General features: G+C 43.4%; 1 pseudogene across 1 annotated transcript; it reads left to right on the forward strand.

Annotated features, from left to right (window-relative positions):
• The first annotated feature begins 10922 nt into the window (after positions 1-10922).
• On the forward strand, positions 10923-11667 carry LOC311529905 (olfactory receptor 14C36-like; annotated as a pseudogene). The gene has a single exon. The product of its transcript is annotated as an olfactory receptor 14C36-like (transcript).
• The last annotated feature ends 13180 nt before the right edge of the window (positions 11668-24847 follow it).

Consider the following 24847-nt stretch of genomic DNA (forward strand, 5'->3'; position numbering starts at 1 on the left):
AAATGGAGACCATGTGATGCAGCTCATGTTATCTGAACTCGGAGTCCGATCCTGCTATCTTTGGCTCAAGTCAGTCCTTCATGAACGTTATCCCGTTGAAACAAACTATATGGAATGTCAGTCCTACTGAAATCAATGTGATTTACAGGTGTTCACTGAATGTGCCATGTATTGAATTGTATTGTGTATTGACAAGTGTGTTAAAATCACAAGTTATCATTCCAAGTTTGGAAGGGGTTTACTGGTCCTGCATGCAGGCAAAGGGCTCTGTAGAGAAGCCTGCAATCTAGGAGTAGGAGTCAGTCTGCACAGAGCCAACCTAGAGCAAGATGCAGTGAATTATGCCTGAGGGAGAAGCCTGCTTTGTCTCTCACTGGTTTGGGGGTTTTGTGAACTATCGTTCTGTATTCTAAGAAATAAAGTCATATTATGTTGCAACCTTCCAGCAAGAGTGTTTTATGTTTGCATCTAAATTTCTGTGTTTGTGCTGTGAGCATAAAATTCAGTGCCTATCATGCTGTGGTTTCTTCTGAATAGAACTAATCAGGAATTCCATCCACACACACCCCATGAAAAAATTTGGAAAAAAAATCCATTTTCAGCTACATTTTTTGATGATTTTTTTGAGATTTTCAACAACAAAAATCAACCACTATTTTTTAAAAATTGAAAATAGACATTTCCCCAAGGAAAAGTCCATTTTGATGAAATAGCCATTTTCTGCCCAAACTCCTCCCCTCTGCCCCCCCCCCCCATGTTTCTAATGGAAAATCTCAACCATTTCTACTACTGAGCTAGATTTCTCATTAACTTTCTGGACTGATATTTTTCATACATCACAATCATTCATGGAGGGGTGGATGAGTGGATGGATGAAGTGCTGGTCATTTTGGTGAAACTTTCAGGTTAAATTCCCATGGCCATTGTGATGCTTCCCAGAGGAACCTGGGTTTGGGAGGCACTTTGCCAACACCTGTCCTTGGTGCAAGGGAGACTTGTTTGTGCCTGATGTGGATTAGCTCCCTGAAACCACCAGCCTCTGGTCACACAAGCTTGTCCTTCTAAGACTCTGTAGGCCTACACATGCCAATCATAACATATGGTGTAAAACTTGTCCAAAGCACCAACTACCCCAACAGCAACAATATCGGTGAAATGAGACAATCAGTACGCTCATGAAAGAACTCACACAGAAAAATGATAAAAGACAAAAGCAAACTATCACTGATGGGCAAACACTTTTCACAAAATGATCACTCCATATCTGACCTCTCAGTCCTCATCCTCAAAGGAAACCTTTCAAAAGATGAGCTTGGGAGCTTAAATTCATCAATACATCAAAACTCATCAATGCCTCCTGAACCAGTAGGACACAGCTGTCAAATTCAGGATTGCCCACCTCCCAAATCTCAGCCACTTACTCATTGATCCTTCCGGTAGGCTGAGCAGAAAGAAGAATTATTTTAGAAGAGATGATGACCATATCAGGTCCTTCCATTGAACAAAACATTTCACAAAACGGCTTCCAGAGAGCTTCCAGAGTTCAAATCATGGCTTAATGGTAAGAAATGTTCCACATTAGCTATGGTACATGTCAAAAGATCCATAATTTTGTGGAGTTTTGCTGGTATTATTATTTTTATTTGTTTTCAGGTTAGTCAATAACATTGTAGACTTTATGAACTATGGCTGGGATTTTCAAAGGAGACTAAGGAAGTTAGATGCTCAAATCCCATTTACATTCAAAGACAATACATTAATCAGGTGGTTTTATTGCTTTAAACAGTAAAAAGAGTGTGAAAAAGGAATTTCCTGCAGATTTTCTTATACATCACCAACTTTACTCCAGTTGGAAACCAGTAACAATGGTCATATTTGCCCTTATGTTTCATTTGGTAAATTAGGCTGGAAAACGTTCCTTTTTCAACCAACTAATTTAGAAGGCATCGTTGTGGAACTCAGAAGGCCTGGTTACATTTTTGGCTCAACCACAGACCCCCTGGATGACCTTTGCTGAGTCACTTAGAATCATAGAATATCAGGGTTGGAAGGGACCTCAGGAGGTCATCTAGTCCAACCCCCTGCTCAAAGCAGGACCAATCCTCAATTTTTGCCCCGATCCCTAAATGGCCCCCTCAAGGATTGAACTCACAATCCTGGGTTTAGCAGGCCAAATCTCAAACCACTGAGCTATCCCTCCACCCAAATGTTCTTTATTGTTCAGTGGTCATCCATAAGAAAAGAGAGCACAAAACCGAAGCATAATATCATATTCTACCACCCCCTGTTGGGAAGCTGTGTATCAAACACCCATGCTCTGGTTTCCCCATCTGCATGCGAATAACATAGACCACCCTCAAAGAGGTGCTGCTAGAGTAAACTCAATTCATCTCTAAAAAATGTTAATCTATCCAACTATACTCTTAGCCCAGCAGAAGAATCTGTCCTATCTCGGGGCCTCTCCTTCTGCCCCTCCACCCCCACAACCATGATACAGTTCTGTGGTGACCTAGAATCCTATTTTCGACATCTCAGACTCAAGGAATATTTCCAACACACCTCTGAACAACATTCTAACCCACAGATACCTTCATACCAACACTACAAAAAGAAGCATTGTGTGTGGACTCCTCCTGATGGTCGAAACAACAGACTAGACTTCTACATAGATGGCTTCCGCCGACGTGCATGGGCTGAAATGGTGGAAAAGCAGCATCACTTGCCCCATAATCTCAGCTGTGCAGAACACAATGCCATCCACAGCCTCAGAAACAACTCTGACGTCATAATCAAAAAGGCTGACAAAGGAGGTGCTGTCGTCATCATGAATAGGTCAGAATATGAACAAGAGGCTGCTAAGCAGCTGTCAAGGTTTCTTTCCCGCTCTGAACTCTAGGGTACAGATGTGGGGACCTGCATGAAAAAACCCCTAAGCTTATTTTTACCAGCTGAGGTTAAAACTTCCCCAAGGTACAAACTATTTTACCTTTTGTCCCTGGACTTTATTGCTGCCACCACCAAGCATCGAACAAAATATAACTGGGAAAGAGCCCGCTTGGAAACGTCTTTCCCCACAAAATCCCCCGAAGCCCTATACCCCCTTTCCTGGGGAAGACTTGATAAAAATCCTCACCAGTTTGCATAGATGAACACTGACTCAAACCCTTGGATCTTAAGAACAAGGAAAAAGCAATCAGGTTCTTCAAAAACAAATTTTAATTGAAGAAAAAGTAAAAGAATCACCTCTGTAAAATCAGGATGATAAATACATTACAGGGTAATCAGATTCAAAACACAGAAAATCCCTCTAGGCAAAACCTTAAGTTCCAAAAAGACACAGAAACAGGAATATATATTCCATTCAGCACAACCTATTTTATCCGCCATTAAAACAAAACAGAATCTAATGCATATCTAACTAGATTGCTCACTGATTTTTTTTTTACAGGAGTTCTGACCTGCATTTCTGCTCTGGTCCCGGCAAAAGACACACAGACAGAGAGAACCCTTTGTTCCCGCCCCCCCAGCTTTGAAAGTATCTTGTCTCCTCATTGGTCATTTTGGTCAGGTGCCAGCGAGGTTACCTTTAGCTTCTTAACCCTTTACAGGTGAGAGGAGCTTTCCCCTGGCCAGGAGGGAATTCAAAGGGGTTTACCCTTCCCTTTATATTTATGACACGCCCCCCAAATCTCAGCTAGGGTGAAACACTGGCTGGGATTTCTTCCTGGAGCTCTAGGAGAAAACAGAGTTAATAAGACACATGCACCTCTAAATATACTACCAAGGATATAAAGACTAACAATATTTTCCACATCTCAAGGATGATTTTAACCAGTTGATTCTGGGAAACTTTCATGGGAGAGTACATCAGCCACTTTGTTAGAAGCTCCTGAGATGTGTTGGATGTCGAAGTCGAAATCTTGGAGAGCTAAACTCCACCAAATAAGTTTTTTTGTTATTTCCCATGGTGGTATGAAGCCACTGTAGCACAGCATGGTCTGTTTGCAGGTGGAAACGCCATCCCCAAACATATGGGCGTAGCTTTTCCAGAGAGTAGACAATGGTGTAACATTCTTTTTCACTGACTGACCAGTTGCTTTCCCTCTCAGACAGCTTCTTGCTGAGAAACACTACAGGATGGAATTCTTGATCAGGTCCTTCCTGCGTTAAAACTGCTCCCACACCATGCTCGGTATGCATCTGTGGTTACTAGGAACAGTTTGTCAAAGTCTGGGGCCCTTAGCACAGCGTCAGACATGAGTGTCACATTAAGCTCGTTAAAGGCCTTCTGACACTCTTGGGTCCACTGAACGGCATTTGGCTGTTTCTTTTTGGCTAGGTGGGTCAGTGGGACGGCAATTTGGCGGTATTGTGGTACAAATTGCCTGTAATATCCGGCCAAGCCTAAGAAGGATTGGACCTGTTTCTTTCACTTTGGGAAAGGCCACTTTTGGATAGCATCCACTTTGGCCTGTAGGGGGTTGATAGTTCCTTGACCCACCTGGTGTCCAAGGTAAGTCACTCTGTTTAGGCCTATTTGACACTTCTTAGCCTTAACAGTTAGTCCTGCCCCCCTTATGTGCTCGAAGACTTTTTGTAGATGTTCCAGGTGTTCTGCCCAGGAATCCGAAAATATGGCCACATTGTCAAGGTAGGCGACTGCATAGTCTCCCAATCCTGCTAGGAGACCATCTACAAGTCTTTGGAAGGTGGTGGGTGCATTCCACAGCCCGAAAGGGAGTACATTAAATTCATACATCCCGACATGTGTGGTGAGGGCTTACCATTCCTTGGCGGATTCATCCAGTGGTACCTGCCAGTACTGCTTAAGGTCAAGGTAGAGATGAACTGGGCCATTCCCAGTTTCTCCAAAAGTTCATCTGTGCATGGCATTGGATTGTTGTCTGGGCAAGTTACAGCATTTAGCTTACAGTAGGCCATGCAAAAACATATTTCCCCACCTGGTTTGGGAACTAGAACCACTGGATTACACTAGAACCACTAGATTACACCCATCTGTAGCATATCCTGCATCTCCCGTTCTATAGCAGTTGTAGCTTAATGAGACATCCGGTAAGGTTGAACTTTAATTGGGTGAGCATTACCTGTGCCAATGGAGTGGTATGCCCGTTCACTAAGTCCTGGTGTGGCTGAGAACGTTGGCACGTAGCTAGTGCACAGCTCCTTGATCTGCTGTCACTGCATACGCCCAAGGGTCATGGAGAGGTTCACCTCTTCCACACCACCAGCACTTTTCCCTTCATAGTAGACACCTTCAGGCCACTCAACATCATCTCCTCCCTGGGCTGTAAACTGACAAACCTTTAATTCTCTGGATTAAAGGGCTTTAGAGAATTAATATGGTACACCTTCGGCTTTTGGTTGGAGGTGGGGAATGCTATGAGATAATTAACAGCTCCCAGGCGCTCCTGGACCGTGAATTGCCCTTCCCATGACGCTTCAATTTTATGGGCCTGGAGCACCTTTAAGACCATGATCTGGTCCCCTACTTAGAAGGAACACTCTGTGGCATGTTTATCATTCCATGCTTTTTGCTCTTTTTGAGCATCCTGTAGGTTTTCTTTAGCAAGGGCTAAAGAGGTTTGGAGGGTGTTTTGTAGGTTGGTTACAAAGTCCAGAATGTTAGTTCCTGGAGAAGGTGTAAACCCCTCCCATTGCTGCTTCACCAACTGTAATGGCCCCTTAACCTCACGGCCATATACAACTTCAAATGGTGAAAACATGAAACTGGGATGTGGTACAGCTCTGTAGGCAAAGAGCAACTGCTGCAACACTAGGTTCCAATAATTGGAGTGTTCATTTACGAATTTTCGTATCATGCCCCCCAAAGTTCCATTAAACTTCTCCACCATGCCATTTATTTGATGGTGGTAAGGAGCGGCAACCAAGTGATTTACCCCATAAGCTTCCCAAAGGCTTTCCTTAGTTCCTGCCAGGAAATTAGTCCCTGCATCTGTGAGGATGTTGTAGGGCCAACCTACCCTGGCAAAAATGTCTGTTAGTGCCTGACACACACTTTTAGCCCCAGTGTTGCTCAGAGCTACGGCTTCCGGCCATTGGATGCAAAATCCATGAAAGTCAGCGTGTACTGCTTTCTTCTGGGTGCCTTTTTCGTAAAAGGACCCAGAATATCCACAGCTACTTGCTGAAATGGATCCTTAAAGATGGGGAGTGGCTGGAGAGGGGCTTTGACCTGGTCTTGGGGTTTTCCCACTCTTTTCACACCTCACAAGTCCGGACATAGGGAGAAATATCCTTGCCCATTCCCTCCCAGTGTTCAGCCTGGCATGGCCAATAGGATGATCGTGGGCTAAGCTTAAGAACTGTACCCGGTACTTAGTTGGAACTACCAACTGTCTCTGAGGATGCCAGTCTTTCTGGTGTCCACCAGAAAGAGTTTCCTTGAATAAAAGTCCTCTTTCTACAACAAACCTTGATCGCTGAAAAGAGCTGAGAGGCAGTGGGTTGCTCCGTGCCACCATCCAAGCTCTTTGGAGGCTTTCATCTGCTTCCTGTTCGGTCTGGAACTGTTCCCTTGATGCTGAAGATATCAGTTCCTCACTGGATTGTGGATCTGGGCTTGGTTCCTCTGGAAGCGATGCAGGTGATAGGGCTGTTTCTGTTGCCTGTGAACAGCTCTCCGCTGGTGCACTATGTTGGGGTTCAGGCTCCAGCTGAGCCTCTTGTGTCGGATTATCTGCTGCTGCCAGTGCAGGTTCAGTGGGGCCCACTGGTGTTGGGGTTGCAAGTACTGGATTCAGTGCTGGGAATGGTTCTATTGCTGTTTGTTCTGCCAGTTCCAGTTCTGAGACTGGCTCTGTCTGGGTCTCTGAGACTGGATCCACTACTGCTTTGCAGACTTTGGCATGGGGTCTGGTTCCATCACCTCTTACCGGGTCCTGGTAGAAGTTTCCGGAACAGAGCTAGGCGTGACAGCTTGCTTAGCTTGGCTGCGGGTGACCATTCCCACCCTCTTGGCTAGCTTCACATGATTGGCCAACAGCATGGGGATGGGATAATCATCATAGACTGCAAAAGTCCATGTTCCTGACCAGCCCTTGTACTGGACTGGCAACTTGGCTGTAGGCAAGTCAAAAGAGTTTGACTTGAAGGGTTGAATCGTCACTTGGACATCTGAGTCGATTAAATTGGGGTCCACTAAGAAAGCATGGAGAGCCGACACCTGTGCTACAGTGTCCCTCCACACGGTGACCTTCTTCCCACCCACACTCACAGCTTCCCTCCGCTCTGAGGGTATCTGGGAGGTAACTGGGCCTGAGGACCTCTGGTGTGATTCTGGTGCAATGAACTGTAAACTGTTTGGGCTCTTGGGGCGGCTGGCCTTTACATGCCTCGGCTCGTTATATTTAAAACATCGTGCAGCTGACGGGTCACTGGGGCAAGGTGGGTTGCTGGAGAACAGTGTGGCGGGACTATAAGGTGTCTGGAGTGTTCCTTGGGGTGTACTTGGGGCCTTGGGCGCCCCCGATAGTAGGGTGAGGTCTGAGGTTGTCCCTTCTGGTATCCGCTCCAACTGCGACCAGGGTTGCTTCTCTCTCCTCCCTCCATCCATTTTGTTCCGGTTTGCCCCACCTCTCTGGTGGTCTGGGACTGCTCGTATTGATCAGCATAAGAAGCAAGACTTTCTGCTGAGTCCATTTCCTTATCCCACAAACACTGTTTCATTTCCTCCTTGTACATATTCAGGAATTGCTCCTGAGCCATCAAATCACACATTCCTTAAAAGCTAGTTACACCCCTTGCTTTGACTCATTTATCTAACAGATCCTTTATCTGGTTTAGATAAGCCACATTACTTAGTCCAGGTCCTCTCTTAAGGGCTCTAAATTTTACTCTGTAAGTTTCAGGTGTAACTTGAAATTCCTTTAAAACCAAATCCTTGAATTTATTATAGTTAGAAGGCTCATCAATAGGCATCTTATTGAATATGTCCAGATCTCTTCCAGTCAATTTTGCAACCAACATGGTCATCTTGTGAGCTTCAGGAGTTTTGTAGAGTGTGCACAGTCTCTCAAAGGTGAGAAAATATTCAGCAATATCACTGGATTCATCATACTGTGGACATAGTTGCTCCCATTTGTGGACTGTTGGGTAAAGATTGTTAGGGTTATCCGGTATATTCTGCTGAGCCTTTGCTTTCTCCATCTCCAGTGCATGCTTTCACTCTTTCCTTTGCCTCCATTTCTTTTTCCTTTACCTCCATTTCTCTCCTGTGGGCAGCCTCTTTGGCTTTTTCTGCCTTGGGTTCTGTCATCTTAGCCTCTCCTTTTTTTACTAACTTTACACCTGAGAGTTAAAAAAAAAAACTGGCTTGTAAAATTTTTGTGCTGTAATGTGATACCTATGTTCTCTGATAGCTATTCTTAGCCTACAGAAAAATCTTTTTTCTCCAGGCAAATAGACAGAAAAACCCTCTAGTTGCTCTTAGCTTAAAAGAAAAAAAACAACCTCTTCAGGTCTGTGAAAAACTTGTGAATTTTCCTGCAGGAGGTTAACTACCCTGCCTTGAGGTAGAAAAAACTCCAGCTCAAAAAGGATAAATCCCGTTTGTTATGCCTGCTGCTCTGGCCCCCAGGCAGAGACAGCGAAACTCTAACTGCTTTCAGCTTAAAACCTGCTTCTAAGCAGCCCAAAGTGGAAGAAAATTCCTTTTAAAATCCTACTGTGCTTCTGTTTCAAAATGATCTCAAAAAATAATCTCAAACTAATCCCACCGTTCTGCCACCATGTCAAGATTCCTTTCCCACTCTGAACTCTACAGTTAAAGATGTGGGAACCTGCACAAAAGACCCCCTAAGCTTATTCTTACCAGCTTACGTTAAAAACTTCATCAAGGTACAAACTTTGCCTTGTTCTTGAACCCTATGCTGCCACCACCAAGCGTATTAAACAAAGAACAGGGAAAAATCCCACTTGGAGACATCTTCCCCCTAAAATATCCCCCCAAGCCCTACAGCCCCTTTCCTGGGGAAGGCTTGATAAAAATCCTCACCAATTTGCATAGGTGAACACAGACCCAAACCCTTGGATCTTAAGAACAAGGAAAAAGCAATCAGGTTCTTCAAAAAAGAATTTTAATTGAAGAAAAAGTAAAAGAATCCCCTCTGTAAAATCAGGATGATAAATACCTTACAGGGTAATCAGATTCAAAACATAGAGAATCCCTCTAGGCAAAACCTTAAGTTACAAAAAGACACAAAAACAGGAATCTGCATTCCATTCAGCTCAGCTATTTTACCAGCCATTTAACAAAAGAAAATCTAACGCATTTCTAGCTAGATTGCTTACTAACTTTTTAGAGGAGTTCTGAAGAGCATTCCTGATCTGTTCCCAGCAAAAGTATCACACAGACAGCCCGACCCTTTGTTCCCCACCACCACCTCCTCCAGCTTTGAAAGTATCTTTTGTCCTCATAGGTCATTTTGGTCAGGTGCCAGCGAGGTTATCTTAGCTTCTTAACCCTTTACAGGTGAAAGGGTTTTGCCTCTGGCCAGGAGGGATTTTATAGTTCTGTATATAGAAAGGTGGTTACCCTTCCCTTTATATTTATGACAGTTATATAGATATCTGCTTATGGGGACATAATACATTTTCTTCACAGTTGATTCCTTCCAACCTATAAAAACTCTGTTCCTCCCCACTTCTATCTTCATTTTTCATTATCTTTCTTTTTTATGCCTAGCACTGAATGTACTGTTCAAGGTGCCCTGGGGAATCAGATAGAATGAGACTCCCAGCCACCACCACCTGTTTCTTTTGGTTATCCCACCAAAAACAGCATCATTGTTTTTTTTTTAACACCATAAGTACGTCCATACTGGGGGATAAAAATGCCCCACAGCAGCAAGCTTCAAAGCTTCAAGCTTCAGTCAACTGACACGAGCTCATGGGGCTCAGGCTACAGGGCTGAAAATAGCAGAGTAGACATTCCCATTCAGGCTGGAGCTGGGGTCTGAGATCCTTTCACTTCACTGGGTTTTAAAGCCGGTCCTCCAGCCCAACCGGGAATGTCTACACTGCTACTTTTATCCTAGTATCACGAGCTCAAATCAGTTGACCTAGCCTCTGATACTCATCGCTAAAGGGAGTTTTTTTGCAATGCTGACATACCCTATATAACACTGTAAATACATGGCCATGGAGTGTGCCAATGTCCTCTCTATTGAATTATAAGAATGCTTGGAAGAATAAGAGATTTATCAAGAAAAGTCGGTAAATATTAATTTCAATATATACACAAAAACCAATGAAAAATATTTCCACTGATAATAATAAAAATGTGCAGCAATGTAAAATAAGAAAAATCCTACTTGAGAACTTAGTTGTGCTTCGTTTTCAGGGTATTTACTTTGAATATTTTGACGTGATATTGACAACTTGCATTTTAACGGTTACAAACCTTTAATTTTTTCAGTTTCAATGTCATTACAAAAATATTGTCTGTGCCCCATTCTATGTTGTCCTCCAAATAATTTCCAGCAACTGTGAAAATTTAAATAGATAAAATGCAAGGAAAAAATGCTTAAAACTCATGAATTATTGTAACTGTGAAACAGAATTTGTCCCAATGCATTTCTCTAGCTGTAAATGAGGCTGAATCATTTTGAAGAGCAAATAAATTTGGGAAAATTTCAATCGACTATAGGACATAGCATGAACATTAAATTCACAAAATGTATCTGAATAAATGTTTCATTGAGAATAATTTGTCACTAATACTTTCTCCTTGGATCTGAATGACCTTAGAAAAGGACTATTCTTTGCACTAGTTCTAGAATCCAGAATCTTTTCTACAGAAGAATAACTACATATAGTGTCCTCTTTTCTTCTTTTTTACCCTCATCTGGTTTTATCTTGCATTTCTCTCCACACAGCAGGAAATGTCCAACCAAAGCACCGTGACCAAGTTCCTTCTCCTGAGATTCTCTGATGTTCGGGAGCTGCAGATTTTGCACTTTGTGGTGTTCCTGGTGATTTACCTGGCAGCCCTGATGGGCAATCTTCTTATCATCGTAGCTGTAGCTCTCGACCACCATCTTCACAGCCCTATGTATTTCTTCCTAGACATCTCCGTCACCATCCCCAAGTCCATGGTGAACTCCCTAACCAACACCAGACAGATCTCTTTCTCTGGCTCTGTTGCCCAAGTCTATTTTGGTATCTTCTTTGCCTTTTCAGAGTTGGTCCTTCTCACAGTGATGGCATATGACTGCTACATTGAAATCTGCCATCCTTTGCGTTACAGGGTCATCATGACCAGAGGGGCATGTGCACAGATGGCAGCTGGTTCCTGGATCAGCAGCTGTATTTATTCATTGCTCCTCACTGCTAATGCCTTCCTATTACCTTTCTGTGTGTCCAGTGTTGTTGATCAGTTCTTCTGTGATATCCCACAGCTACTGAAACTCTCGTGCTGATACAAGTGCTAATGAAATAGTGGATATTGTATGTAGTGCTTTTGTGGGGTTATTTTTCTTAATCTCCATATTGGTGTCCTACATTCACATCTTTTCTGTTGTGCTGAGAATTCCCTCTGCACAGGGCAGGTATAAAGCCTTCTCCACTTGTCTGCCACACCTACTTGTGTTTTCATTGTTTATTAGCACGGAATATACATGTAGCTAAGGCCAGGATCAGAATCTTCCCCATATCAGGGCATGCTGGCTACTATATTGTATTCTGTGGTTACCCCAGTAATAAATCCACTCATTTACAGCCTGAGAAACAAAGAGATAAAAGAAGCTCTGGGCAAAATTTCAAGCAAGATATTTTTTACCAAGAGCCTTTTTACTTCTTAATATGTATATAGGTTAATATTCCCTCCCCTGTCCAGGGTCTCGTATTCATAAATGAATGGCGGAATTCCTTTCAAATGCAGAGATGCTTTTAAATTCACTACAGCAGCAGTTCTCAAACTGTGGGTCGGAACCCCAAAATGGGTCCTGACCCCAATTTAATGCGGTCACCAGGGCTCACTTAGACTTTCTGGGGCCCAGGGCAGAAGCCTGAGCTCCACCATCCAATGCTGAAGTCAAAGCTGGAGGGCTTCAGGCCTGGGCAGAGGGGCTCAGGTTGTAGATCCCTGACTGGGCCTGAAACCCTTGGGATTTGACCCCCTGCCCTGGGTGGAGGGGCTCGGGCGGGCTCAGGCTTCAGGTTGTTTAGTAATTGTTGTTGTCAGAAGGTTGTCATGGTGCAATGAAGTTTGAGAACCCCTGCACTACAGGACAGTGCTAAGGTACTGTGATGATGGGTATATTATGAAAAGTCATGTACAGCAGAACACAATTCTGGGAGTCTTCATTACATGCTAAAATCAGTAATGTGTCTCTAAGCAGTGTTTAAACATGGTGCGTGGGACAGATCTCGCAAGTTCCTGCAATAGCATTGAAAAAACCTGACTGTATTAAGTTTCAAAGTCTTTGGAGTCCATTGTAATGAATGCAAAGTTTGTGTAATATTTGTATATATTTGTATATATGAGGGGAAAGCAGTGGACGTGTTGTTCCTTGACTTTAGCAAAGCTTTTGACACGGTCTCCCACAGTATTCTTGCCAGCAAGTTAAAGAAGTATGGGCTGGATGAATGGACTATAAAGTGGATAGAAAGCTGGCTAGATTGTCAGGCTCAACAGATAGTGATCAATGGCTCCATGTCTAGTTGGCAGCCAGTATCAAGTGGAGTGCCCCAAGGGTCGGTCCTGGGGCTGGTTTTGTTCAATATTTTCATAAATGATCTGGAGGATGGTGTGGATTGCACCCTCAGCAAGTTTGCAGATGACACTAAACTGGGAGGAGAGATAGATATGCTGGAGGGTAGGGATAGGATACAGAGGGCCCTAGACAAATTGGAGGGTTGGGCCAAAAGAAATCTGACGAGGTTCAACAAGGACAAGTGCAGAGTTCTGCACTTAGGATGGAAGAATCCCATGCACCGCTACAGACTAGGGACCGAATGGCTCGGCAGCAGTTCTGCAGAAAAGGACCTACGGGTTAAGTGGATGAAAAACTGGATATGAGTCAACAGTGTGCCCTTGTTGCCAAGAAGGCCAATGGCATTTTGGGCTGTATAAGTAGGGGCATTGCCAGCAGATCGAGGGACGTGATTGTTCCCCTCTATTCGACATTGGTGAGGCCTCATCTGGAGTACTGTGTCCAGTTTTGGGCCCCACACTACAAAAAGGATGTGGAAAAATTGGAAAGAGTCCAGAGGAGGGCAACAAAAATGATTAAGGGACTGGAACACATGACTTATGAGGAGAGGCTGAGGGAACTGGGATTGTTTAGCCTGCAGAAGAGAAGAAAGAGGGGGGATTTGATAGCTGCTTTCAACTACCTGAAAGGGGGTTCCAAAGAGGATGGCTCTAGACTGTTCTCAGCGGTAGCAGATGACAGAACAAGGAGTAATGGTCTCAAGTTGCAGTGGGGGAGGTGTAGGTTGGATATTAGGAAAAACTTTTTCACTACGAGGCTGGTCAAACACTGGAATGCGTTACCTAGGGAGATGGTGGAATCTCCTTCCTTAGAAGTTTTTAAGATCAGGGTTGATCACAGCAGAGCAGGGTGAGGCTGGCTCCCAGAGTCCAAGATTGGAGTGATCTAGCAGATCACTGGTCCTGATAACAACAGAGGGAAACATCAAACCCTTCTTGCCTTCTTGCTGCTCTCCTGGGCTGTTCACGCACAGCCTCTGGCATGTAAGCTACATGGATTGTGCAACCGAATGACACTAGCCAATATCTCCAGTCCTAGACACAATCCTACGAACCTCCTTCTTACAGTATCCAGTTATGTCCACTGGATGCTGCATCAAACCCTTCTTGCCCCCAAATAATTGGGTGTAAACATGCAACCTTGTCCTACCACTCCCATCTCCCATCTGGTTTGTAAGGCTTGTGTGTGGCGTTCCATTGTCCCTCAAGGGGATGGCTACCCCACAATGGATTGAACATCTCCCCACCATGGAAATATTATACATGGCAATTTTTTCAACCAAAAGTAGAAATAAGGCAGGGATGCCTCCCTGTCAAGTAGCTCTCCACCATGCACTGCTTGTAACATCAGAGAGGTCTAGCAAGGGAGATTATTCAGACCTCCCCATTGGCTAAATTCCTCTCTCTGCCCCATCTCACCGGCAATCAGGGCCCAGGAATTCTGGTGGTCTAAATTCAGCTTTTCTGGGGGAAGCTGGAGGGATATTGATTCCCCACTCCACGGGGATGGCCTGTTGTTCCCCAAACACTCAGGCAAGGAGAGCAGATTTCCTCTCCTGCCCAGCTCAGGGTCCATTACCTTTCCACAGGACAACAGGGAGTCAGAAACTGTGGGAAAACGTCTCACCTCCTTCCTGGTTGTAGTTACTTTTGTCATCTCCCAAGCAGCTGTAGTGCACTTTACTTGGACATTTCCAACCCTGGGATAGGTGCTGTAGATTTGGCAGTGCATTGAGGTTGCCTCAGCATCCCTACATTTGGATGGAGACACTGCCCTCACCATGCTCTGTACTGCAACCCAGTCTCTGATAAGGATAGGCCACTTAGAAATGTATTCCTGATCACTGCACATTGTGGAGTCTCATGCACCCTTTATCTTGTACTGTGTCATGCAGTTATCTCTTCTTCACCTTCTTGTGACGGATTGGATCACAGAAACCCCCTTTGGGACTGCCACCAAATGTGCTTTGACTACCTCTGAGTCTGTTTTCCCTGCCAGCTTAGGACTTCAGGGCCCTGCCTGGTTTGAGCCAGACATGCTTGCCTGCTGAAAACACAGACCCAGGTCTGAAACATGTCCCCTAAAAGCTGCAGGCTTAACTGAAAACAGCTTAAGAAGTGCTCCTGTCTCCAACACTCAGATGCCCAGATCCAAATGGGGTCCAAACCCTAAAGAAATCTGGTTTACCCTGTATAAATCTTATACAGGGCAAACTCATAAATTGCTTGCCCTCTATAACACTGATAGAGAGATATGCACAGCTGTTTGCCCCCCCCCCCCATTCCAGCTCCCCAGTACTAATATATACTCTGGGTTAATTAATAAGTAAAAAGTGATTTTATTAAATACAAAAGGTAGGATTTAAGTGGTTCCAAGTAATAACAGACAGAACAAAGTGAATTACCCAGTAAAATAAAATAAAACATGCAAGTCTATGTCTAATACAGTAAGAAAGTGTTTACAGATGAAATCTCACCCTCAGAGATGTTCCAGTAAGCTCCTTTTACAGACTAGGCTCCTTCTAGTCTGGGTCCAGCAATCACTCACACCCCTGCGGTTACTGTCCTTTGTTCCAGTTTCTTTCAAGTATCCTTTGGGGATGGAGAAGCTATCACTTGAGCCACCTGAATACCAAATGGAGGGGTCTCCCGGGGGCTTAAACAGACTCTCCCTTGTGGGTGGAGACCCCTCCTCTCTCGTATGCAAAATCTAGCTCCAATATGGAATTTTGGAGTCACATGGGCAAGTCACATGTCCGTGCATGACTCAGTTTTTACAGGCAGCAGTCATTGTTTACATGCTATCTTGAACATCCTCAAGTAGACTTCTTATGTGGATTGTCGCCTTCCAAGATCCATCATCCATTAAGTGTTCCTTGATTGGGCACTTAACTTGCAAATTCCTTTCTAAAGAAGCTGACCAAATACCTCACTAAGGCTATGTGACGATGTGACGCAGCAGGGAGGGGGGAGTGTTGACCTGGGAATGTGCCTTGGGGATGGGAGACCTGAGAGCCTGTAACCTGAGCCAGGAGGGGGAGGGGGAGGTAACACCTCTGCCCAGGAATGTGAAGACAGGCTGCAGGAGAGAGCCTGCTGGGGGGGGGTTTAGTTTCAGTTTGGGGGCTGGGTGGAGGAACACAGGGAACCCCAGGGCTGGGGTCTAAGCTCCCTGCTCCCGCAGAAGGACTTGACTGAGGGGTCCTGGGTGTACCCACAAGCTCTGTTTTGGACTGTGTTCCTGTTGTCCAATAAACCTTCTGTTTTACTGGCTGGCTGAGAGTCTCAGTGAATCCCAGGAAGAGGGGTGCAGGGCCTGGACTCCCCCACACTCCGTGACAGGCTACTTAAAATCAAACAAGTACACAGCCAATATTCATAACTTTGAATACAAAAATGATACATGCATACAAATAGGATGAATATATTCAGTAGAACATAATCTTTGCAGAGATATGTTACAAGGCATATGTAGCATAAAACATATTCCAGTTATGTCATATTTACATTCATAAGTATATTTCCATAAAGCATTATGAGGTGCAACATCACACTTCTTATGAAGAAAGTTCTGTAATATTCCTAGCCGTGCCTTAGCCTATGTTCATTTGGGATTTGTGTCCTCAGAATGGGCCATGTTCTCAAATTCCTTAAATCTCCATTGTCATAAATATAAAGGGAAGGGTAAACACTTTTAAATCCCTCCTGGCCAGAGGAAAAATTCTTTCACCTGTAAAGGGTTAAGAAGCTAGGATAACCTCGCTGGCACCTGACCAAAATGACCAATGAGGAGACAAGATACTTTCAAAGCTGGAGGGGGGAGAAACAAACGTTCCCTCTGTCTGTGTGTTGTTTTTTCCAGGACCGGAGCAGGAATGCAGGTCAGAACTCCTGTAAAAAAAAATCAGTGAGCAATCTAGTTAGATATGCATTAGATTCTGTTTTGTTTAAATGGCTGAGAAAATAAGTTGGGCTGAATGGAATGTATATTCCTGTTTTTGTGTCTTTTTGTAACTTAAGGTTTTGCCTAGAGGGATTCTCTATGTTTTGAATCTGATTACCTTGTAAGGTATTTACCATCCTGACTTTACAGAGGTGATTCTTTTACTTTTTCTTCAATTAAAATTCTTCTTTTAAGAACCTGATTGCTTTTTCCTTGTTCTTAAGATCCAAGGGTTTGGGTCTGTATTCACCTATGCAAATTGGTGAGGGTTTTTATCAAGCCTTCCCCAGGAAAGGGGGTGTAGGGTTTGGGGAGGATTTTTGGGGGGAAGACGTTTCCAAGCGGGCTCTTTCCCTGTTATATATTTGTTAGGTGCCTAGTGGTGGCAGCAATAAAGTCCAGGGACAAAAGGTAAAATAGTTTGTACCTTGGGGAAGTTTTAACCTAAGCTGGTAAAAATAAGCTTAGGGGGTTTTTCATGCAGGTCCCCACATCTGTACCCTAGAGTTCAGAGTGGGGAAGGAACCTTGACATCCATAAATCCATTGTATACCCCTGGCCTCACTGACTTCATTGGAGCTATACTGGGGATCTGGGGAACTCACCTGATTTCAATGGATCTACACTGATTTACCCAAGTTGGGGATCTGGTCCATTGATTTGAGATTATCTGCACTTAGAGCTATGCACAGATACAAAATGTATATCCGTGGCTGTGTATATCCACACATATAAATTGGACCTTTGTGGAGCTGCAGGGCTCTAGTGACAATGTGTGAGACCAGCAGGATCAAGGCCAGCAACTGGACCATAAACTGCAGCGGCCAAAGCAGCAGAATGTCGGGCCTCCGCTCGCAAGAGCCAGCACCCAGCCCAGGCAGTTCTTTCTTTATGGCTGTACTGCCCCCAGCATGGCCCACGGGTGCAAGCACCAGGCTCACCAGCAGCTGTCCCTGGTCACGCTAATGTATGCATGGAGCTTGCATGCTCCCAGACAGCAGTTGCATGCCACAATTAAATGACCTCCAGAAGTGGACCTCCATGGTGATGAATTTCTTCCATTGGCCACTGTATTAGCAAAAGAGCATGAGACATAAGGCCTGGTATGAGACAGTACGTGCTCACGAAATCTGGCAAGAACGGGACTAATATTGCAGAAATATACATTTCTAAGAAGTACTAGTCACAGAGTACTTACGCAAACACATTTTAATATTAAGTGGTACCAGAACATTCTGATATTAAGGATGGTACAAAAACATTCCCCAAGGACAAAAGAAACATACTGATGGCTCCTAAAAGATAAGGTCAGGATAACAGTACTTTATAAAAATGTTTTAATTAAACCAATATGTAAAAGGTAATGAATAATAACTAGCCATGTTAGGAGGCAGTAACTACAGTAACTATGACAGAGGGGCAATACTAACTTGTTTGTATTGGGGTATAAAGTTGTTGGTGACACTGGGCATCATACTAGGTAACTCGGGAGGGTGGAAGGCCACGAGTGCCGAGGAAGCCCCACCACGGGAGGCCCAGACAAACCAAAGCCTCTCCATTCCGTGAACTTTCTGTAATCCTGCTAGATTATGAGGAAGCTAGTATAAAAACAGAGATAGAAAGCTGCAAAAACAGTTTAGAGCAGACAGCCTGCTCTCAGAGACAGCCTTCAGACAGCTCCAGCCAGGGTAAGCGTATAGATAAGAAAGGAATGTTTTGCACTAGGTTTCTGCAACACAGGAACGGATACAACCAAATAAGGCAGGGCTTACATAATGCTAATGAGGAAACATCTAATTGGCTGCTTTGGCTGTATTATTGTACAGGCAAATAGGTAATTGGTTGTATATGCTTCTGTAGCTAAGTTGGGAAAAAAGGTATAAATTGTATGATGTAATCTGCAGTCGGGGCTGCAGGATTTGAGACAGCTGGGTCTCCCTGGGCCTGTTTGCAGCTGCAAATAAACTCTCTGCTTCTCCACCCCATTGTGTTTATTGGGTGGCGCACACCAGGCAACGAACCCCTACTCTGTGCCGGCAACAAAGTTGTATTTCAGAGAGAGTATCTTTGTTTGGCCTTAGGGAGGAATGAAAAGTCCCACCGTTCACTGAGCTGGTCCATTGTTAAAAGTATAATTGTATTAGTGGTCTGGTAGAGTCTGCAGAATACTTGTACCATGCTTTGTTGACAATAAACCAGGCTGAGTGCTTTTGTCCCTTAATGGATCTTGTGGTCATTCAGTCACTCACATAAGGTCTGATGTGCCAGCTGTTTGTGCAGGGTTGGGGGGGCACACAAAGGAAACACACACACACAGTCAAACATTTATTAACATCTAATCAGACTGATGACCCTCACACGCAGCCAAAAACAAACACACGCAGCCAAAAATCCATTAACATATAACCACAGTCAGAACCTACAGCATTAGGCAATGATGCTGCTGTTATTTATCTCACTCTGGATACTCTCAGCAACCACAATGCTGTATTGTGTGGAAGCCTCTGCATTGGCTGTTCATAGATTTGTATATTTTTAAGGCCACAAGGAACCATTACATTAAGTAGACAGGCCTCCCATATAACACAGGTCTACCTATATTGAGTATAGGTAATGCAGGACCTGATCTAATTCACATTCAAATCAAAGAAAGGTTTACCAGTGACTCCACCTGCCACAAAGCTGGCCCAGAAAAAGGAAATAGACCCCTTACATTCTGTGACCTGTGATCACAGTGGTCCCTTCTGGCCTTGGAATAGATAGATAGATAGATAGATAGATAGATAGATAGATAGATAGATAGATAGATAGATAGATAGATAGATAGATAGATGCTTGTGGGGATGGTTGGATGACTTATATAATGGTATAGAGAGTACACTTATAACATTTGCGGATGTTACAAAGCTGGGAGGGATTCCAAGTGCTTTGGAAGATGGGTTTATAATTCAAAATTATCTGGAAAAATTGGAGAAATGGTCTGAAGTAAATAGGATGAAATTCTATAAGGGCAAATGCAAAGTACTCCACTTAGGAAGGAACAATCAATTGCACACATGCAAAATGGGAAATGACTGCCTAGGAAGGAGTACTGTGGAAAGGGATCTGGGGGTCATGGTGGACCACAAGCTAAATAACCCTATCACTGTTTCAAAAAAAGTGAACATCATTCTGTGTTGTATTAGCGGGAGTGTTATAAGCAAGAGAAGTATTTCTTCTGCTCTACTCCGAGCTGATTAGGACTCAACTGGAGTATTGTGTCCAGTTCTGGGTGCCACATTTCAGGAAAGATGTGGAGAAATTGGAGAAAGTCCAGAGAAGAACAAAAAAAATTATTAAAGGTCAAGAAAACATGACCTATGAAGGAAGATTAAAAATCGGTTTGTTTAGTCTGGAGAAGAGAAGATTGAGAGAGGACATGATAACAGTTTTCAAGTAAATAAAAGGTTGTTACAAGGAAGAGAGTGAAAAATTGTTCCTTCCCCACTCTGAACTCTAGGGTACAGATGTGGGGACCTGCATGAAAAACACCTAAGGTTATTTTTACCAGCTTAGGTTAAAACTTCCCCAAGGTACAAACTATTTTACCTTTTGCCCTTGGACTTTTTTTCTGCCACCACCAAGCGTCTAACAAATATATATAACAGGGAAAAAGCCCGCTTGGAAACGTCTTTCCCCCCAAAATCCTCCCAAACCCTACACCCCCTTTCCTGGGAAAGGCTTGATAAAAATCCTCACCAATTTGCATAGGTGAACACAGACCCAAACCCTTGGATCTCAAAAACAATGAAAAAAGCAATCAGGTTCTTAAAAGAAGAATTTTAATTGAAGAAAAAGTAAAAGAATCACCTCTGTAAAATCAGGATGGTAAATACCTTACAGGGTAGTCAGATTCAAAACATAGAGAATCCCTCTAGGCAAAACCTTAAGTTACAAAAAGAGACAAAAACAGGAATCTACATTCCATTCAGCACAACTTATTTTCTCAGCCATTTAAACAAAACAGAATCTAACGCATCTCTAGCTAGATTACTTAATAAGTTCTAAGATGCCATTCCTTTCTGTTCCCAGCAAAAGCATCACACAGACAGAGCGAGCCTTTGTTTCTCCCCCCTCCAGCTTTGAAAATATCTTGTCTTCTCATTGGTCAGGTGCCAGCAAGGTTATCCTAGCTTCTTAACCCTTACAGGTGAAAGGGTTTTTCCTCTGGCCAGGAGGGATTTTAAAGGTGTTTACCCTTCCCTTTATGTTTATGACAGAGCCTCTGATAGTGTGGCTAATGTGATTAGGCCCTATGATGGTGTCCCCTGAATAGATATGTAGACACAGTTGGCAATGGGCTTTGTTGCAAGGATAGGTTCCTGGGTTAGTGGTTCTGTTGTGTGGTGTGTGGTTGCTGTAGAGTATATGCTTCAGGTTGGGGGGCTGTCTGTAAGCAAGGACTGGCCTGTCTCCCAAGATCTGTGAGAGTGATGTGTCGTCCTTCAGGATAGGTTGTAGATCCTTGATGAGGCGTTGGAGAGGTTTTAGTTGGGGGCCGAAGGTGATGGCTAGTGGCGTTCTGTTCTTTTCTTTGTTGGGCCTGTCCTGTAGCAGGTGACTTCTGGGTACTCTTCTGGCTCTGTCAATCTGTTTCTTCACTTCAGCAGGTGGGTATTGTAGTTGTAAGAATGCTTGATAGAGATCTTGTAGGTGATTGTCTCTGTCTGAGGGGTTGGAGCAAATGCGGTTGTATCGTAGAGCTTGGCTGTAGACAATGGATCATGTGGTGTGGTCTGGGTGAAAGCTGGAGGCATGTAGGTAGGAATAGCGATCAGTAGGTTTTCCGGTATAGGGTGGTGTTTATGTGACCATTGCTTGTTAGGACCATAGTGTCCAGGAAGTGGATCTCTTGTGTGGACTGCTCCAGGCTGAGGTTGATGGTGGGATGGAAATTGTTGAAATCATGGTGGAATTCGTCAAGGGCTTCTTTTGCATGGGTCCAGATGATGAAGATGTCATCAATGTAGCGCAAGTAGAGTACGAGAGCTGAGGAAGTGTTGTTCTAAGTCAGCCATAAAATGTTGGCATGATGTGGGGCCATGAGGGTACCCATAGCAGTGCCGCTGATTTGAAGGTATACATTGTCCCCAAATGTGAAATAGTTATGGGTGAGGACAAAGTCACAAAGTTCAGCCACCAGGTTTGCCGTGACATTATCGGGGATACTGTTCCTGATGGCTTGTAGTCCATCTTTGTGTGGAACGTTGGTGTAGAGGGCTTCTACATCCATAGTGGCTAGGATGGTGTTTTCATGAAGATCTCCGATGGATTGTAGTTTCCTCAGTAAGTCAGTGGTGTCTCGAAGATAGCTCGGAGTCCTGGTAGTGTAGGATCTGAGGAGGGAGTCTACATAGCCAGACAATCCTGCTATCAGGGTGCCAATGCCTGAGATGATGGGGCGTCCAGGATTTCCAGGTTTATGGTTCTACCCAAGACACAAATCAGATGTCAAGAATTATAACATTCAAAAACCAGTTGGAGAACACTTCAATCTCTTTGGTCACTCGATTACAGACCTAAAAGTTGCAATTCTTCAAGAAAAAAACTTCAAAGACAGATTCCAATGAGAGACTGCTGAATTGGAATTAATTTGCAAACTGGATACAATTAACTTAGGCTTGAATAGAGACTGGGAGTGGATGGGTCATTACACAAAGTAAAACTATTTCCCCATGTTTATTCCCTCCCACCCCCCTCTATTCCTCAGACGTTCTTGTCAACTGCTGGAAATGGCCCACCTTGATTATCACTACAAAAAGCCACCCCCACTCCCTGCTCTCCTGCTGGTAATAGCTCACCTTCAGTGATCACTCTCCTTACAGTGTGTATGGTAACACCCATTGTTTCATGTTCTCTGGGTATATAAATCTCCCCACTGTACTCCTTTTCTTTTTACTGCTCTAAAAGCTTCTCAACTCAGCTTCTAGTTTTGTGCAATTTGAGACATGACCTTGCAAATGTACAGTGTGCACCTGTCCCCTTCTCTTCCTTATCTTCTGCTGCCTCCTAGTGCCCATTGTACAGTATAGTCACCCCTTTCCCACCCCCACCCCTCCTGCCCCTAGAGCCCATTATACAATATAGCCGCCCGTTCCCTATCCTTCAAAGTCTGCTGCTCCTATTGTGCATTATACAGTATAGCCACCCCTTTTTAGTCCCTCACCCTCTGCTGCACCCTAAGGTTTACTGTCCAGTATACACTGTACAACAGTCTATTCTTCTTCACAAAGAGAAGGATGAGGAATGACTTGATTACTGTCTGTAAGTATCTACTTGGGAGAAAATACTGAATTGCTATCTATTCAAAATAGCAGAGAATAATAGAGTCATAGAAATGTAGGACTGGAAGGGACCTCGACAGATCTTCTAGCCCAATCCCCTGCACTCATGGCAGGACTATGTATTATCTAGAGCATCCCTGATAGGTGATTGTCTAACCTGTTTTTTAAAACCTCCAATGCTTCAATTTAAGACCAAAGTCACATAGGGAAGGCTTTTAAGTAGAGGTGCTTGGGAATTTTTTGTAGGATGGATTTTCTGGCAAAAAATGCAGTTTCCACAAAAATGAATTCCGTTGGAAAACTTAAAATAGGAATGTTATGATTTGGGTCTGTTCGACTCAGATGATAATATTTTGTTTTTTGAAACTGACCCAAAATGATTTGTTTCAAAGCCGTTCAACAAAACATTAAACTGCATTTTGCATTACCTTCTGGGAGATGTAATTCCAGCCCCCATTCTTTCTTAAGGGCCAGTCTCTCTGGAGGTCTACATCACCAGTAATACAATGTGGAATTCCACCTGCCCACATTCCATGGTGCATGATGGAGTCATATGTCTCCGGGTGGATTATCAGAGAGGTAGTACATTCAATGAGCCTCTTTCAGATGGGAGAATGGAGCCATCTGGTCAGCTTAATGAACCAAAAATAAATATTTTTATTGCTGGAATCTCAAAATGTGTTATGATATGATAGGTCTATAAAATGAAGACTAGTGTGGAGAAAGTAAATAAGGAAGTGTTATTTACTCCTTCTCATAACACAAGAACTAGGGGTCACAATATGAAATTAATAGGCAGCAGGTTTACAAGAAATAAAAGGAAGTATTTTTTCACACAATGTATAGTCAACGTTTGGAACTATTCCCTGAGGATGTTGTGAAGGCCAAGACTATAACACAGTTCAAGAAAGAGCTAGATAAATTCATGAAGGATAGGTCCATCGATGGCTAGTAGCCAGGATGGGCAGGGATGGTGTCCCTAGCCTCAGTTTGCCAGAAGCTGGGAATGGGGCGACAGGGGATGGATCACTTGTTGATTACCTGTTCTGTTCATTCCCTCTGAAGCACCTGGCATTGACTAATGTCGGAAGACAAGATAATGGGCTAGGTGGACCATTGGTCTGACCCAGTATGGCCTTTCTTATATTCTTAATAAAATGTTTCAATATTTCCAAGTCACAATTTTTCAGAATTTCAATTCTGTGAAAAATTTCAAAATTTTAATTTTGTTTATCCTCATTTGGAATAAAAACAAATGTTGAAATGCCAGCTTTTCCTGGGGGACAGGAATTCTGGTTATTTTCCAGCTCGGCTTTTATAACACTTATGCAATTCTGAGGTCCCCGGTACAGTAGCCCAAGCCAAACTACTTATAGGAAAGGGGACCAGTGATGACATAAAATATAATGGTTTTAGCTGGCTCATTATAAAAAAAATGTAAAATATTTTGAGTTCCTTTTCCCCCTACCAATTTCTAACATCAACATTCTGAGAAAATATTTGGGAAATTCAGAAAAAAAGGTTAACCACTCAAGGGCTCTTTTCTATAGAACTGAGATGTGTCCATTCATATTGTTTTTGTATTTTGTTTTTTCCCTAAAATATTAATATATTTTAAGGCCAGAAGAGGATTCAAGTAATAATACAACAAAATTCTAAAAATGACATTTTTTCCTAATTTCTTTTGTTAAAATAAAAATATTAAAGGAAACATTTCATGGAAAAACAAAACTCGGTAAATTTTACCAGTGCTATGTCACACAAGGGAAACTTCTCCATTGTGGCTGAGACACTACTTGGGAGAGTGCTACTACTACTCTCGGAGGC

Source organism: Lepidochelys olivacea (genome assembly GCF_965140295.1).
Source record: "Lepidochelys olivacea isolate rLepOli2 genome assembly, chromosome: 13".
Lineage (NCBI taxonomy): Eukaryota > Metazoa > Chordata > Testudines > Cheloniidae > Lepidochelys > Lepidochelys olivacea.